Source organism: Tamandua tetradactyla, chromosome 12, assembly GCF_023851605.1.
Source record: "Tamandua tetradactyla isolate mTamTet1 chromosome 12, mTamTet1.pri, whole genome shotgun sequence".
In the NCBI taxonomy this organism is placed as follows: Eukaryota; Metazoa; Chordata; class Mammalia; order Pilosa; family Myrmecophagidae; genus Tamandua; species Tamandua tetradactyla.
Genome location: NC_135338.1, coordinates 65,626,815 through 65,642,306, shown reverse-complemented (window position 1 = coordinate 65,642,306; position 15,492 = coordinate 65,626,815). Strand labels below are relative to the sequence as shown.

Genomic DNA, 15,492 nt, shown 5'->3' with positions numbered 1-15,492 from the left:
TCATTCTTTTGCATATGGATATCCAGTTCTCTAGACACCATTTATTGAAGAGACTGTTCTGTCCCAGGTGAGTTGGCTTGACTGCCTTATCAAAGATCAAATGTCCGTAGATGAGAGGGTGTATATCTGAGCACTCTATTCGATTCCATTGGTCGATATATCTATCTTTATGCCAATACCATGCTGTTTTGACCACTGTGGCTTCATAATATGACTTAAAGTCTGGCAGCGCGAGACCCCCAGCTTCGTTTTTTTTTCCCTCAAGATGTTTTTAGCAATTCGGGACACCCTGCCCTTCCAGATAAATTTGCTTATTGGTTTTTCTATTTCTGAAAAATAAGTTGTTGGGATTTTGATTGGTATTGCATTGAATCTGTAGATCAATTTAGGTAGGATTGACATCTTAACTATATTTAGTCTTCCAATCCATGAACACGGTATGCCCTTCCATCTATTTAGGTCTTCTGTGATTTCTTTTAGCAGTGTTTTGTAGTTTTCTTTATATAGGCTTTTTGTCTCTTTAGTTAAATTTATTCCTAGGTATTTTATTCTTTTAGTTGCAATTGTAAATGGGATTCGTTTCTTGATTTCCACCTCTGCTTGTTCATTACTAGTGTATAGAAATGCTACAGATTTTTGAATGTTGATCTTGTAACCTGCTACTTTGCTGTACTCATTTATTAGCTCTAGTAGTTTTGTTGTGGATTTTTCCGGGTTTTCGACGTATAGTATCATATCGTCTGCAAACAGTGATAGTTTTACTTCTTCCTTTCCAATTTTGATGCCTTGTATTTCTTTTTCTTGTCTAATTGCTCTGGCTAGAACCTCCAACACAATGTTGAATAATAGTGGTGATAGTGGACATCCTTGTCTTGTTCCTGATCTTAGGGGGAAAGTTTTCAGTTTTTCCCCATTGAGGATGATATTAGCTGTGGGTTTTTCATATATTCCCTCTATCATTTGAAGGAAGTTCCCTTGTATTCCTATCCTTTGAAGTGTTTTCAACAGGAAAGGATGTTGAATCTTGTCGAATGCCTTCTCTGCATCAATTGAGATGATCATGTGATTTTTCTGCTTTGATTTGTTGATATGGTGTATTACATTAATTGATTTTCTTATGTTGAACCATCCTTGCATACCTGGGATGAATCCTACTTGGTCATGATGTATAATTCTTTTAATGTGTTGTTGGATACGATTTGCTAGAATTTTATTGAGGATTTTTGCATCTATATTCATTAGAGAGATTGGTCTGTAGTTTTCTTTTTTTGTAATATCTTTGCCTGGTTTTGGTATGAGGGTGATGTTGGCTTCATAAAATGAACTAGGTAGTTTTCCCTCCACTTCGATTTTTTTGAAGAGTTTGAGGAGAGTTGGTACTAATTCTTTCTGGAATGTTTGATAGAATTCACATGTGAAGCCGTCTGGTCCTGGACTTTTCTTTTTAGGAAACTTTTGAATGACTAATTCAATTTCTTTATTTGTGATTGGTTTGTTGAGGTCATCTATTTCTTCTTGAGTCCAAGTTGGTTGTTCATGTCTTTCCAGGAACCCGTCCATTTCATCTAAATTGTTGTATTTATTAATGTAAAGTTGTTCATAGTATCCTGTTATTACCTCCTTTATTTCTGTGAGGTCAGTAGTTATGTCTCCTCTTCCATTTCTGATCTTATTTATTTGCATCCTCTCTCTTCTTCTTTTTGTCAATCTTGCTAAGGGCCCATCAATCTTATTGATTTTCTCATAGAACCAACTTCTGGTCTTATTGATTTTCTCTACTGTTTTCATGTTTTCAATTTGATTTATTTCTGCTCTGATCTTTGTTATTTCTTTCCTTTTGCTTGCTTTGGGATTAGTTTGCTGTTCTTTCTCCAGTTCTTCCAAGTGGACAGTTAATTCCTGCATTTTTGCCTTTTCTTCTTTTCTGATAAAGGCATTTAGGGCAATAAATTTCCCTCTTAGCACTGCCTTTGCTGCATCCCATAAGTTTTGATATGTTGTGTTTTCATTTTCATTCACCTCTAGGTATTTACTAATTTCTCTTGCAATTTCTTCTTTGACCCACTTGTTGTTTAAGAGTGTGTTGTTGAGCCTCCATGTATTTGTGAATTTTCTGGCACTCCGCCTATTATTGATTTCCAACTTCATTCCTTTATGATCTGAGAAAGTGTTGTGTATGATTTCAATCTTTTTAAATTTGTTAAGACTTGCTTTGTGACCCAGCATATGGTCTATCTTTGAGAATGATCCATGAGCACTTGAGAAAAAGGTGTATCCTGCTGTTGTGGGATTTAATGTCCTATAAATGTCTGTTAAGTCTAGCTCATTTATAGTAATATTCAGATTCTCTATTTCTTTATTGATCCTCTGTCTAGATGTTCTGTCCATTGATGAGAGTGGTGAATTGAAGTCTGCAACTATTATGGTATATGTGTCTATTTCCCTTTTCACTGTTTGCAGTGTATTCCTCACATATTTTGGGGCATTCTGGTTCGGTGCGTAAATATTTATGATTGTTAAGTCTTCTTGTTTAATTGTTCCTTTTATTAGTATATAGTGTCCTTCTTTGTCTCTTTTAACTGTTTTACATTTGAAGTCTAATTTGTTGGATATTAGTATAGCCACTCCTGCTCTTTTCTGGTTGTTATTTGCATGAAATATCTTTTCCCAACCTTTCACTTTCAACTTATATTTATCTTTGGGTCTAAGATGTGTTTCCTGTAGACAGCATATAGAAGGATCCTGTTTTTTAATCCATTCTGCCAATCTATGTCTTTTGATTGGGGAATTCAGTCCATTAACATTAAGTGTTATTACTGTTTGGATATTATTTTCCTCTACCATTTTGCCTTTTGTATTATATATATCATATCTGACTTTCCTTCTTTCTACACTCTTCTCCATATCTCTCTCTTCTGTCTTTTCATATCTGACTCAGTGCTCCCTTTAGTATTTCTTGCAGAGCTGGTCTCTTGGTCACAAATTCTCTCAGTGACTTTTTGTCTGAGAATGTTTTAATTTCTCCCTCATTTTTGAAGGACAATTTTGCTGGATATAGGAGTCTTGGTTGGCAGTTTTTCTCTTTTAGTAACTTAAATATATCATCTCACTGTCTTCTAGCTTCCATGGTTTCTGCTGAGAAATCTACACATAGTCTTATTGGGTTTCCCTTGTATGTGATGGATTGCTTTTCTCTCGCTGCTTTCAAGATCCTCTCTTTCTCTTTGACCTCTGACATTCTAACTAGTAAATGTCTTGGAGAACGCCTATTTGGGTCTAATCTCTTTGGGGTGCGCTGCACTTCTTGGATCTGTAATTTTAGGTCTTTCATAAGGGTTGGGAACTTTTCAGTGATAATTTCTTCCATTAGTTTTTCTCCTCCTTTTCCCTTCTCTTCTCCTTCTGGGACACCCACAACACGTATATTTGTGCGGTTCATATTGTCCTTGAGTTCCCTGATCCCCTGTTCAAATTTTTCCATTCTTTTCCCGATAGTTTCTGTTTCTTTTTGGAATTCAGATGTTCCATCCTCCAAATCACTAATTCTATCTTCTGTCTCTTTGAATCTATCATTGTAGGTATCCATTGTTTTTTCCATCTTTTCTACTTTGTCCTTCACTTCCATAAGCTCTGTGATTTGTTTTTTCAGTTTTTCTATTTCTTCTTTATGTTCAGCCCATGTCTTCTTCATGTCCTCCCTCAATTTATCGATTTCGTTTTTGAAAAGGTTTTCCATTTTTGTTCGTATATTCAGCATTAGTTGTCTCAGCTCCTGTATCTCATTTGAACTATTGGTTTGTTCCTTTGACGGGGCCATATTTTCACTTTTCTGAGCGTGATCCGTTATCTTCTGCTGGCGTCTGGGCATTTAGTCAGATTTCCCTGGGTGTTGGACCCCACAGGTTGAAAGATTTTTCTGTGAAATCTCTGGGTTCTGTTTTTCTTATCTTGCCCAGTAGGTGGCGCTCATGGCACACGTTTGTGTATGGGTTCCACCAGTAAAAGTTGCTGTGGGTCCCTTAACTTTGGAAAACTCTCACCATGGGGGAGGTTCGGCAGCTGAAGCGGCTTGGAAGAGTGCCAGCCAGCCTGGGGGTCTGAACGAGGGGAAGGTCGCCGGCCGCTGCAGCCCGGGAAAGCGCCCGACCGAATTTCCTAGTTGGCCCGGGGCACCAAGCGTGGCGGGAGGGCACCAGCTGCTGCAGCCCGGGAGAGTGCACTGTTCCCAGCCGGACCGGGGAGTCACGTGTTTGGAAAGGACCCCCCCGGTCACCGTTCTCCGCGGTCTGGGGATTTCCGACCCAACTCTCTCAGTCGGTCCGGGGGGCCTCGCGTGGTGGGGGTGCCAGCCGCTGCGGCCCAAGGGGACCGCCTGCCTAATTCTGCCAGCTGGCCTGGGAAGGAGGAAGGGAGGGACTCCGGCCACTTGCCGTTCCGCCCGGGAAAGCCCGCGCCCCTCGGCGATCTCACCGGAGCTGGTTCTCCCAGACAGTCAGCCATTCCAGGATGGGGTACGCTGTTCCTTTGATCTCCGTCGTGGCTCCGGGAGCTGCTCTGTATCGTCTCCACTCCCCCCGTAGCTGTTCTGGAGGAGGAAAGGTGAGGGTGGCAAGGCTGTCGAGGCTGGTGGCGGAGGAGCCGGTGAAGGCGGAAGAGGGCACGGTGGTGGTTGGAGAGCCGCCGGAGCAGGAGGAGAAAGGGAAGGATAAGATGGCGGATGGAGTGCCGCGGGAGCAGAAGGGGGAAGAGGGAGAGGAGGGCGGCCCGGCTGGCGGGGTGTGAGTGCTGCGCCGGGCCGGCGGACAAAGAGGGAAAGGAGGGCGGGCCGGCTGGCGGGGCGTGAGCGCCGCGCCGGGCCGGCGGACAAGGAGGGAGAGGAGGGCGGGCCGGCTGGCTGGGCGTGAGCGCCGCACCGTGCCGGCGGACAAAGAGGGAGAGGAGGGCGCTAAATTCATTCTCTTAATAACTGAGATGACCTATTATGTGTCCAGATCAAAAAATCATTTTAAAGTGTATTATTCTGGTTTCCTTATGCGAATCACTCTGATCCAAAGGCACTACAAATTCTTCAGGTCAATGTTGATTAGCATGGTGATTGGACACCAGAGGTCTGTTTTCCTGAGAGCAGTAAGAGCTTAGTTAATTCCTTTCAGTCTCTGGGCTACTGTTTCTTCATTTTCCTATTAGCAGTTTGCATTAGATGATTGCTCAATTGCTGAAGGTCCTAAGATCCTGTAAGTCCATGCATTTTGAATAACTCAAGAACAAAAGTTACCATCAATTATGTTTTAGAGATCTGTAAGTGTACATGATTGGGTTTAATGACTCAATTATTTGCTACATATTGTATGTATATTTTTCTGGGAATGAGATTAATGCTTTCATCAGATTCCTGTAAGTATATAGCTCACCACTCACCCTCTTCACCAAAACGCTAAGAACTATATAGCTTTAAGAGGACTTTTGTATAGTGTAATGAATTACAGTGCTTCATGAACCCAAATAGTTTCATCTTTAACAAAGCTACTACTATTCTTTGAAGATAATTTTTGAGCTAAGTAAAATTCTTTATCTTAAAAGAAATTATAACTTTTTAGCTACTTAAACCTATATTGATTTTTGTTGTGTTAACCAACTAAAATATCTTTTGGTTATTATGTCACTTAAGAAACAAGTCCATTAAATAGAATAAATAAAAGTATGACCCTGCCTTATGGTGAATTAAAGAATGCTCAGTTTTAATGTATAATTCTAACATTCTTCATTAACACATATTCCCCACTTTGAATCTTCCTGTAGGAAGCAGAATATTTGAGGTCCATTCTTAAGGAAAGAAAATGAAGCAATGACATAATGCCTACAATTGGAGATAGTTAAACTGGGTTTGTACTTTTTCTTTCCATAATGTAAAATGTTTAGTCTAGTCTTGAATCTCATTTATTAATCTCCTGCCTTATGCCAACAACTAACCTGATAATTTTAAACCTTGCTGTACTAATGTGGAGGAAATATACCCCTTTTGAAGTATTTGAAAGTCTCTGTGAATATGAAAGAAAAACTGATAAAAATCTAGATAATATTCTCATATTAAGATGAAATGCTTTGAGTGGTTAGATAAATTGTTCTTAGATAATGAAGCTAAAATTCAAATTCATATTTTTTGACTCCAGAACCCATTTGCCTTCCATTATGTGACAATGCTCCTGTATTGTTTAGATTTAGTTGTGCAACTGCTGACCACTATAGGTGAAGACTGGGGCTCTCTGCAAAAGTAAAATGAGGGGAAAGCATTCTCTGTTCACCTAAAATTTAGGAAATTAGAGAAAGTAACTACCATTTGTACAGCACCTATTCTGTGCCAGACCCAATTGTTGGGTCTTTACATGAGCTAACTCATCTCATTCACAATAATCATGTGACATAGATGGTATTATCCCTTGGGTTAGTTTGCTAGCTGCTGGAGTGTGATGTATCAGAACTGAAACAGCTTTTATAAAGGGGAATTTTAAAAGTTACAAGTTTACAGTTCTAAGGTAGTGAAAATGCCCAAATTAAGAAACCAGCAAGACTGGTTAAGTAAACCAGCAAGAATTAAAGTAATTCAAGGAAGGTTCATGGTTAGAAACACCTTTGTCAGCTGAGTACTCACATGGCTGGCATCTGCCTCTCCAGGTTCTGGCTTGCTTAATGTCTCATGGTGACATCTTCTGGACTGCAGGCATTTCCGAACATCCTCATCTCTGTTCTCCACATGTCTACATCTGTGTCAGCTCTGCTGTGAAGTTTCTGCTGGCTCTGAGGCTTCTGTTGTTTCTCTTGTTCTTGTCATTTCTCCAAAATGTTTCCTCTTTTGAAGGATTCCAGTAAGCTAATCAAGACCCACCTGGAATGGGGTGGAGTCACATTTTCATCTAATCAAAAGTCAATATCCAGAATTGGGTGTGGCCCATCTCCATGGAGATAATCTACTCAGAAGATTCCAACCTACATTGTTGGATCAGAATTAAAATATGGCTTTCTAGGGCACATAATCCATTCAAACCAGCACATCCCTGTTTTAAAAATGATATTGAGGCTCAGAAAAAGAAAGTGCTGAAGATTACTTAGCTAGTAACTAACAAAAGCAGAATTGAAACCCTTTATCGGGAAAGATTAGATAGGATTTACATCATGCTGCTTTTGCCATTAGTATCATTTGTAGACATTCTTAATTTGACTATTAGCAGTTTTACATCTTCTCAGTAAGCTTTTCATTGTAACCAGTTTGAAAAGGTAAATTGTTTAAGTTATATGATCCTGTGATGAAGAGAGATTTTAAATTCATGCAACAGTGAACAGTATCATATAATAGAAGAAACTTTGGAGTAGATGTCAGGTCCAGATCCTTGCAGCTTTCCTACTGATTTGTGTGATCTGCAAGTCTCTTATTCTGCTTTCTGGCTCATATGATGAGAAGATTGAGTTAGTTGTTCCCTAAGTTTCTTACACTATACAACTTTCATTATCAGCAGGTTTTTACATGCTTCAGTTGTGAATATCAAAGAATTTTTAGAGTTGGGAAGTCTTTAGAGATCACCTAGTGGAATCCTACCGTATGACGGATCATGAAACTAAGACCTTCATGTTAGTATAGCTCTTTAAATATTTCAAAGAGCCTTCACATGCATTTATCTCATGAGCTTCACCACAGTCTTGTAGGTTATTATTATCATCTTCATTGTACACATGTGTAAATTGAATTGGTTTGGGGTATATGGCTAAACCTAGACTCAGTCTATTATGGTCTACTCAGAGTTTACCAAGTTTTCTTATTTTAGTAGGAGAAATTACATCCTTGTGAGATAAGAAAGCTAGAAATCACTGATTTATGAAACACATCCAAATAGGGATGGCAAACAGTTCCCAGTATGAAAGTAATAATGACTGTAGCAGTATAAATAGTGATAGAAGTATCACTTAGAAACATTTCCTGTCCCCATACCAGTGATTTTGCAGCATGGAACAACTTTACCTTGGTAACTTTCTATAAACAATGTATTTCTTAAGTGGACAGGAAATTACCTTAAAAGAAATACATGGATACTAGCAGTTTTTCTTTGAAAGTTTGTTCCCTAAATTGTTCTTTTTCTTTAAAAGAAACTGATTTTCCAGATTATAGTAATATGATGGTGCTTTCTCTGTGGTTGTGAAAATTCAGTCCTTAACAAAAGCTCTATTTATTTTATCTTAAACTTTTTTTAATGATAAACTGCTTCTATTTTATAGATGGTTCTAATTAAATAAGGAAAACTGCAAAGGCTGGAGTAGAGGTAGAACAAAATTTTAAAGCTGTGTTATAAGATACAGCTTAAATTAGAGAAGAAAAATTTATTCTATCCTTCCTGAAGTTGGTCTTTCTTAAGAGTCCTTTATTATACATTTCTCTTACCCAGATGCTGGTGTTGTTTCTTCAGCCCCTTCCTACAAAGCCCCTCCTCCCAACCTACTCCCATTTTCAAGTCATCACAGATCCAAGGAATAATGAGAAATGATGTTGAGGCTGTCTTGAGTAGAGCTGGTCTTTGATGCTCCACTTTGTATCTGACCTCAGAGCATGCATAAGGGTTTTTCAAGCTGCTGCTTTATGGTTCTTCAACAGGAAAAGATGAAAATGCCACTTTATAGTGATTGATGTTTAATTTTTGTTTTTAGATAACTCGGGACCTAGTTCCTTAGAAATTCCCATTTTCTGACATAATAGTTTCATTAAATTGGGCCTATTATAATATGGCTGTTTTGCCTTTCCAGACTGCAGTAGTTATTAGGGCTACTTTAGCACCTCATTTGCCAGCTATAATTTAATGGTCATAATAGTTCTGGGTTTTAACTGAAGGAGTATAATTTTTAGAGGTAACTGGGCTTTTCCCCATGATTTGTGAGTTTCCCTTTGACTTTAGGGTTAAGGAATTCCTGATCTTGTCTTAGCTGCAAGTTGGCTAGGCTTTCAGTCTGGAGTCCTTTATGTACTGGATGAATACAAAGAGAGAAAGCCAGAGAAGCAGGAACATGAAATCTGGAAGAGAAGGGAGAGCCCAGCAGATGCCACCCATGTACCTTGCCATGTGGCAGAGGAGCCAAGGATCACCAACAGCCAGTCTTTGGGAAGAAAGTATCCCCTTGATGATGGCTTGATTTGCACATTTGCATGGCATGGTCTCACAACCATAGTTGTCAGAGTATAAATGTTTTGCCTCCTTGATTAAATTTATTCCTAGGTATTTTATTCTTTTAAACACTGCTGTAAATTGAATTGTTTTCAGATTGTTCATTATCGGTATATAGAAACAACGGATTTTGTGTGTTTGTCTTGTACCCCACCACTTTGCTGAATTTATTAGTTCTAATAGCTTTTTTGTGGGCTATTTGGGATGTACTATATATAGGATCATACCCATCTATGAAATAGGGATAGTTTTACACCTTCCTTTCCAATTTCAGTGTCTTTTCTTAACTTTTTCTTGCCTGATTCCTCGGCTAGAACTTCTAGTATGGTGTTGATTAGTAGAGATGACAGTGGGCGTTCCTGTCTTACTCCTGATCTTAGGGAGAAAATTTTTAGCTTTTCCTCATTCAGTATGTTTGCTGTGGAATTTTCCTAGATGCCCATTATTTTTGAGAAAGTTCCTTCTATTCCTGGGTGTTTTTATTAGGAAAGGATTTTCTGGGTGTTTTTATTATGAAAGGATGTTGGATTTTGTGAAGCTTTTTCTGTATGAATTGAGAGGATCCTGTGTGTCCATTATCTTTTCCTTCATTCTATTAATTGATATATTGCATGGATTGATTTTCTTATGTTGAATGAGCCTCGCATTCCTGAAATAAATCCTATTTAGTCAGTATTTTGTTCAGGATTTTTGCATCTGTATTCATAAGGGATATTGGTATGTAAACGGCTTTTCTCATAATGTCTTTATCCGGCTTTGATAGCAGGGTAATGCTGTCCTTAAAGAATAAGTTAGAAATATTGCTTCTTCCTCAATGGTTTGGAAGAGCCTGAGAAAGACTGGTATTAATTTTTCTTGGAAATGATTGGTAGAATTCAGCAGTGAAGCCACCTGGTCCTATACTTTTCTTTACACAGGTGTTTGATTACTGATTCATTCTCTTGTTAAACGTTTGTTGAGATTTTCTATTTTTCTTGAGTTGGTTTAGGTAACTTGAATATTTTTAGGAATTTTTCCATTTCATCTAGATTATCTGATTTGTTGGCATACAATTGTTCATTGCATTCTTTTATCCTTTTTATTTCTGTAAGATTGGTAATACTATCTCCATTTTCATTCCTGATTTTAGCTTTTTGTGTTTTCTTTCTTTTTTTCTTTGTCATTCTGGCTTTTAAGGTTTGTCAATTTAATGATTTTTTTCAAAAGAGAATGTTGATTCTCTCTTTTTTTTTTTCTGTTGTCTATTTCATTTATCACCACTCTAATCTTTTCTGTTTCCTTCCTTCTGCTAACTTTGGTTTAGTTTGCTCCTCTTTTTCTAGTTCCGTTACATGAAAAGTTCAGTTATTGATTTATGATCTTTTTTAATGTAGGCATTTAAAGAAGGCATGGTTTTAATACATAAGGTCTTTTAATTTGTAAACTAATTATTTCTATAAAGAAGTTGTTAAAATATGGTAATCTTGTCACAGACTGAGGGTAGAAAGTCTGTCACATGAACAAATTGTTTTGTTGGTAACAGCAAATCTAGTGTTGCCCCAAGAAACATGATACTTTATCTTCTCTTGGACTCTATATTTACATTTCTTCAGAGGTACTAAATAGGTAATGTTTTCAAGCCAGTGGGGAAAAACCTGGGATTAATATTTTTTACTTAGAATGTGATGGTATGATTACCATTAAATAAAATACTTTACTAGTAGATATTTAGATAGTGCATATTGTTCCAAATGGTTGATTCACTATTAATGTAGAATTACTTCTTTGGTATCTGTGCCAGTGTTCTTTCTAAGAATGAAAGCAGTTCTTATTAGATGTGTTGAAGTTTGTGGAATTCTCAGATCCTTTTGGATGTCATATTCAGTAGATATGAGGATGGCAATGGAGAAATACAGAGATGTTGATTTTGTGTGTTTGTGTGTGTGTTCTAAACACCAAGGAAATACAATAAATATATTGGATTTATAGCTTCCTTCTTGAGCAGGTATTGTAAGGTTTAATATGATGGAGGTGTAAGGAAATCTTGATTGGTTCTTCTTTTTCAAGTCTGCTGCTATTGAATAATTAAATAATTAAATGTAGTCTAGGACTTCATTTTATGTCTTAGTACAGTATTTGAAAGAATTAAATGGGTTGGTTCATAATTGAAAACAAAAAATATAGGTAAAAAGGAGAGTTACAGAATCTATTGACCCTTTTATTGTGAAATATAACATGTATACAAAAAAAAAAGCAGTAAAATGTTAACTAGATTTTAACAAGTAGTTAAAGAAGAGATTTCAGAGTTTGATATGGGTTGCCATTCCACAATTTCAGATTTTTCGTTCTAGCTGCTACAAAACACTGGAGGCCAAAGAAATATCAATTCAGTATGTCACACTCATTTGTTAAATCCTGTCTTCTCTGTTATAACTCCTCTTTCTCCTTTGATCCTTCTCCCACTCTACAAAGATCTTTGGGCTATACCCATTCTAATTTTTTCATATTGATAAGGATGTCAACAATATAGGATAGGGAGAAAGGAATTAGTTGATGCTCTTGGAGAGGCTGACCTCTTTGGGCTTCAGGACTTATCTAACCTAGGAACTCTCTAGAGGTTATAGGCTTCAGAAAAGTAACTTAGTGCGTGAAACTTTTGTAGTGTCTCAGTTAGAGCCCAAGGTGTTCTTTAGGGTTAACAGGAATGATGTTGATTGGGGTTTGGTAAACCATGGCAATTAGCAGTATCTACAATATCTATCTGCAGCTTGCGTAAGAGTAGTCTCCAGAATAACCTCCAGACTCCACTTGAACTTTCTTAGCTAGTGATACCTTGTTTTGTTAACATTTCTTTTCTCCCTTTTGGTCAGGAAGGCATTGTCAATCCCATGGTGGATTGGCCAAGCTCATCCCTGAGAGTCTTGTTCCACATTGTCAGAGAGACTTTCACCCCTGAATGTCACTTCCCACAATGAATGGTGAGGGTGGGGTGGGAGGCTAATGATTTTACTTGCAGATTTGGGCTTAGAGAGAGAGAGAGTCTACATCTGAGCAGCAAAAGATATTTCCTGGAAACAACTCTTAGGCACTCTAGCTTCTCCACTACAAAAATAAGCTTCATAAGGGCAAGCCTCGAAATTATTGGCCCATGTTTGTAAAATCAGTCTGTCTCTAGATGTTTGATTATTTATATTTATCAGAGGAAAAGAAGATCAAGTCAAAATAATTAATTGCATATTTTGTTGGAATTTATATATACCAACATTATTTTTAATATTTCTTAAAGTGGGAAGATGGGACAATCTCATAAATATATAAAAGTTATTCTGTAGAATGGAATTGAGAGTATTGTTGAAGTAGATATTCATTTGTTCTATGATCTTTTTATGTCTTTTATGAGAACTCATACCCAAAAATATGTTAAGCCAAAGACCATTGTTTGCTACCAGAATTTTCTATAAAGACTGAATTTAAAATTGAAATTATTTGAGCTCCCTTGCTAGCTTTCTTATTGTGGTATATAAACAGAAAATTTCAGTACAAGATTTGGTAGTCTGAAATTTTACTAGTCTGTAGGTCTTCTATAGGAGTAGTGGAATATTGCAAAAAATACAACTGGGACTCTTGATTTTCCATACTGGTAAAAAAAAAAAACAACAACACAAAACCATCAGATTGAGTGAAACTAGTAAAAAGGCTTACTTTCTCTTCAGTAATGCCAATACTACATTTCTTATAAAAATTAATAATAATAGGGATCGTATTGCTAAAATGAAATGCTGAATGCTGATTCAGACTTTTCTGTATTTAAATTTAGAGAAGCTTTGATGCATTAAAGGGAATAGAAATTTTGGAGAAACTTTGAAGTCTGGTGCCTAGTTATTCCAAGGAGATGAGTGCTATCTAAAGATTATCTACTCAGAATTAATGAGGTCATGTTCAGAGCTCACGAAAATACCACATAAAATCAATATCACAATACATTGAAAGCCAACCCATACTGTCTGAAACAAGTTTATAGAATCCACGTGAGTATATACAAATATTTTGTGTCTTTGTTAATTTTTAAATAATAAAAATTTAACAAATGTGGAGTAGGGCTAGGTGTTAGAATAGGAAGAGTTTTTGGAAGGCCAAACTTTTAAAACTGTGATGGGAAATAATTTTTATTATTATTATTTTAAATAAATAGTATTTTATTATTATTATTTTAAATAAATAATATTATTTTAAATAAAATGAAAACGTTCAGTAAAATAGACTTTTTAAGATACATTGTTTGTGAGCATTAACACAGGTACAGGTTCATGTAACTACCACAACAAATAGGATACAAACATCCCATCACCCCAGAAAACTCCTTTTAGCTGCCCCTTTTGTTCAAAACCTCTCCCTACTCCTAACCCATGGAACTACTGATCTGTACCCAGTCTCTGTTTTAACTTTTCCGGAATGTCATATGAATGGAATTATGCAATAATTTGTGTATGGATTCTTTCTCTCTGTTAGTATTTTTTTAATTGCTATGTGCATCAGTGGTTCATTCTTATTTATTATTGAATAGTATTTTTTTTTTTATTGAATAGTATTTGACATGCACTATCATGTCTTCTGTGGATAAGATATTTTAACTTCTTCCTTTCACATTTTTATGCTTTTTATTTCCTTTCTTGTCTTACTACACCAGCTTCAGCTTCCAGTGTAATGTTGACTAGAAATTTGTTATAAATGAGTGGTGAAATTTCTTAAGTGCTTTTTTTTTCCCTTCCATCTTTGTTCTGTTAATAGGATAAATTGTGTTGATTTTTGTAGTGTAAAATCAGCCTTGCATTCCTTCATATTTGTATATATTTGAATTAGATTTGCTATTTTGTTAAGGATTTTTGCATTTATGTTTATGAGAGATATTGATATATAGTTTTCTTGTATTGTCTTTTTCTGGTTTTGGAGTCAGTATTATGCTGTCTTTATAAAATAAGTTGGGAAGTAGTCCCTCTTATTTTCTGAAAGAGTTTGTACTGGATTAGTATTACTGCTTCTTCATGTGTTTAATAGAATTCACCATTGAAGCTTTTGGAGATTTTCTTTTGTGGGAACATTTAAAATTATGTTTTCAATTTCTTTAACAGATATAGAACTATTCAGTTTATTACTTCTTAAGTCCATATTGATAATCTGTGTCTTTCAAGGGATTTGTCCATTTCAACTTAGTTGTCAAATTTATTGGCATAAAATCATGATGGTCCTAACTTTTCTTTTAATATCTTTAGAATCTTTAGTGATTTTCCTATTTCGTTCCTGATAGTGGTGATTTCTGCCTTTCTTGATTGGTCTAGCTAGAGGTATATCAAATGCATTGATTTTTCTTTTCAAAGAGCCAGCTTTTAGTTTTGTTGCATTTTCTATTTTACAGGTTTCTATTTCTATGAATCATTTTCATTCTTACTTCATTACTGTCTACTTGCTTTTCATTGAGTTTGCTCCTCTTTTCTAGCTTCTTAAGGTAGAAGCTTAGATAATTAATTTTAGGCCTTTTTCCCCCTAAAGTTATAGTAGAAAGCTAAATTTGCCTTGAAGTACCATTTTAGTAGCATCTCACATGTTTTGATATGTTGGATTTTCATTTTCATATTTCTTCTTTTGTCCATAAGTTATTTAGAAGTATGTTGTATAATTCTTGAATATTGAGGAATTTTCCATGTGTCTTTCTATTGTTTCTAACATGTCATTGTAGTAAAGGAATGTACTGTGCATAGTATTTTTTTTTTAGTGCTATAAGTTATTTTTTATGTATATACCACATTTTGTTTATTCATTGGTTGATGGACACGCGTTATTTCCATCTTTTGGCAATTGTGAATAATGCTGCTATAAACATTGGTGTACAAATGTCTATTCATGTCTCTGCTTTCAGTTCTTCTGAATATATACATAGTAGCGGGATTGCAAGATCCTATGTCAGTTCTATACTTAGCTTCCTGAGGAACTGCCAAGCTGTCTTCCACAGCTGCTATACCATTTTACATTCCTATCAGCAGTGAATAAGTGTTGCTATTTCTCCACATCCTCTCCAACACTTTGTTTCCTGTATTTTTAGTAGTGGCCATTCTAGTAGATGAGAAATTATATCTCAATTTGGTTTTGATTTGTATTTCCCTAATAACTAGTAATGTTCAGCATCTTTTCATGTGCTTTCTAGCCATTCCCTCTTTGAAAAATGTCTATTCTAGTCTTTTGCCCATTTTTAAATTGGGCCATTTATCTTTTTATTGGTGAGTTGTAGGATTTCTTTATATGTTCTAGATATTAA

At 36.3% G+C, this 15,492-nt stretch overlaps 1 protein-coding gene and 1 long non-coding RNA gene across 19 annotated transcripts in view; one reads left to right on the top strand and one right to left on the bottom strand.

Annotated features, from left to right (window-relative positions):
• Window positions 1-6,919, bottom strand: part of LOC143652262 (uncharacterized) — a 29,349-nt gene extending 22,430 nt beyond the window's left edge. Inside the window, exon 1 of the long non-coding RNA XR_013160538.1 lies at window positions 6,650-6,919. This is a non-coding gene — a long non-coding RNA (uncharacterized LOC143652262). The remainder of the gene's footprint in view (window positions 1-6,649) is intronic.
• The window catches only part of PEAK1 (pseudopodium enriched atypical kinase 1), a 363,497-nt gene that overhangs the window by 154,577 nt on the left and 193,428 nt on the right, over window positions 1-15,492 (top strand). For 6 of the 18 annotated variants that reach the window (XM_077123672.1, XM_077123661.1, XM_077123662.1 and 3 more), the window contains one exon: window positions 5,800-5,882. The exons of 11 other annotated variants lie outside the window; for them this stretch is intronic. The gene's annotated coding sequence lies outside the window, so the exon portion shown is untranslated. Of the gene's footprint in view, window positions 1-5,799; window positions 5,883-12,999; window positions 13,211-15,492 lie in introns of all 18 variants that reach the window. One more of the 18 variants, XM_077123663.1, reaches the window with a different exon arrangement.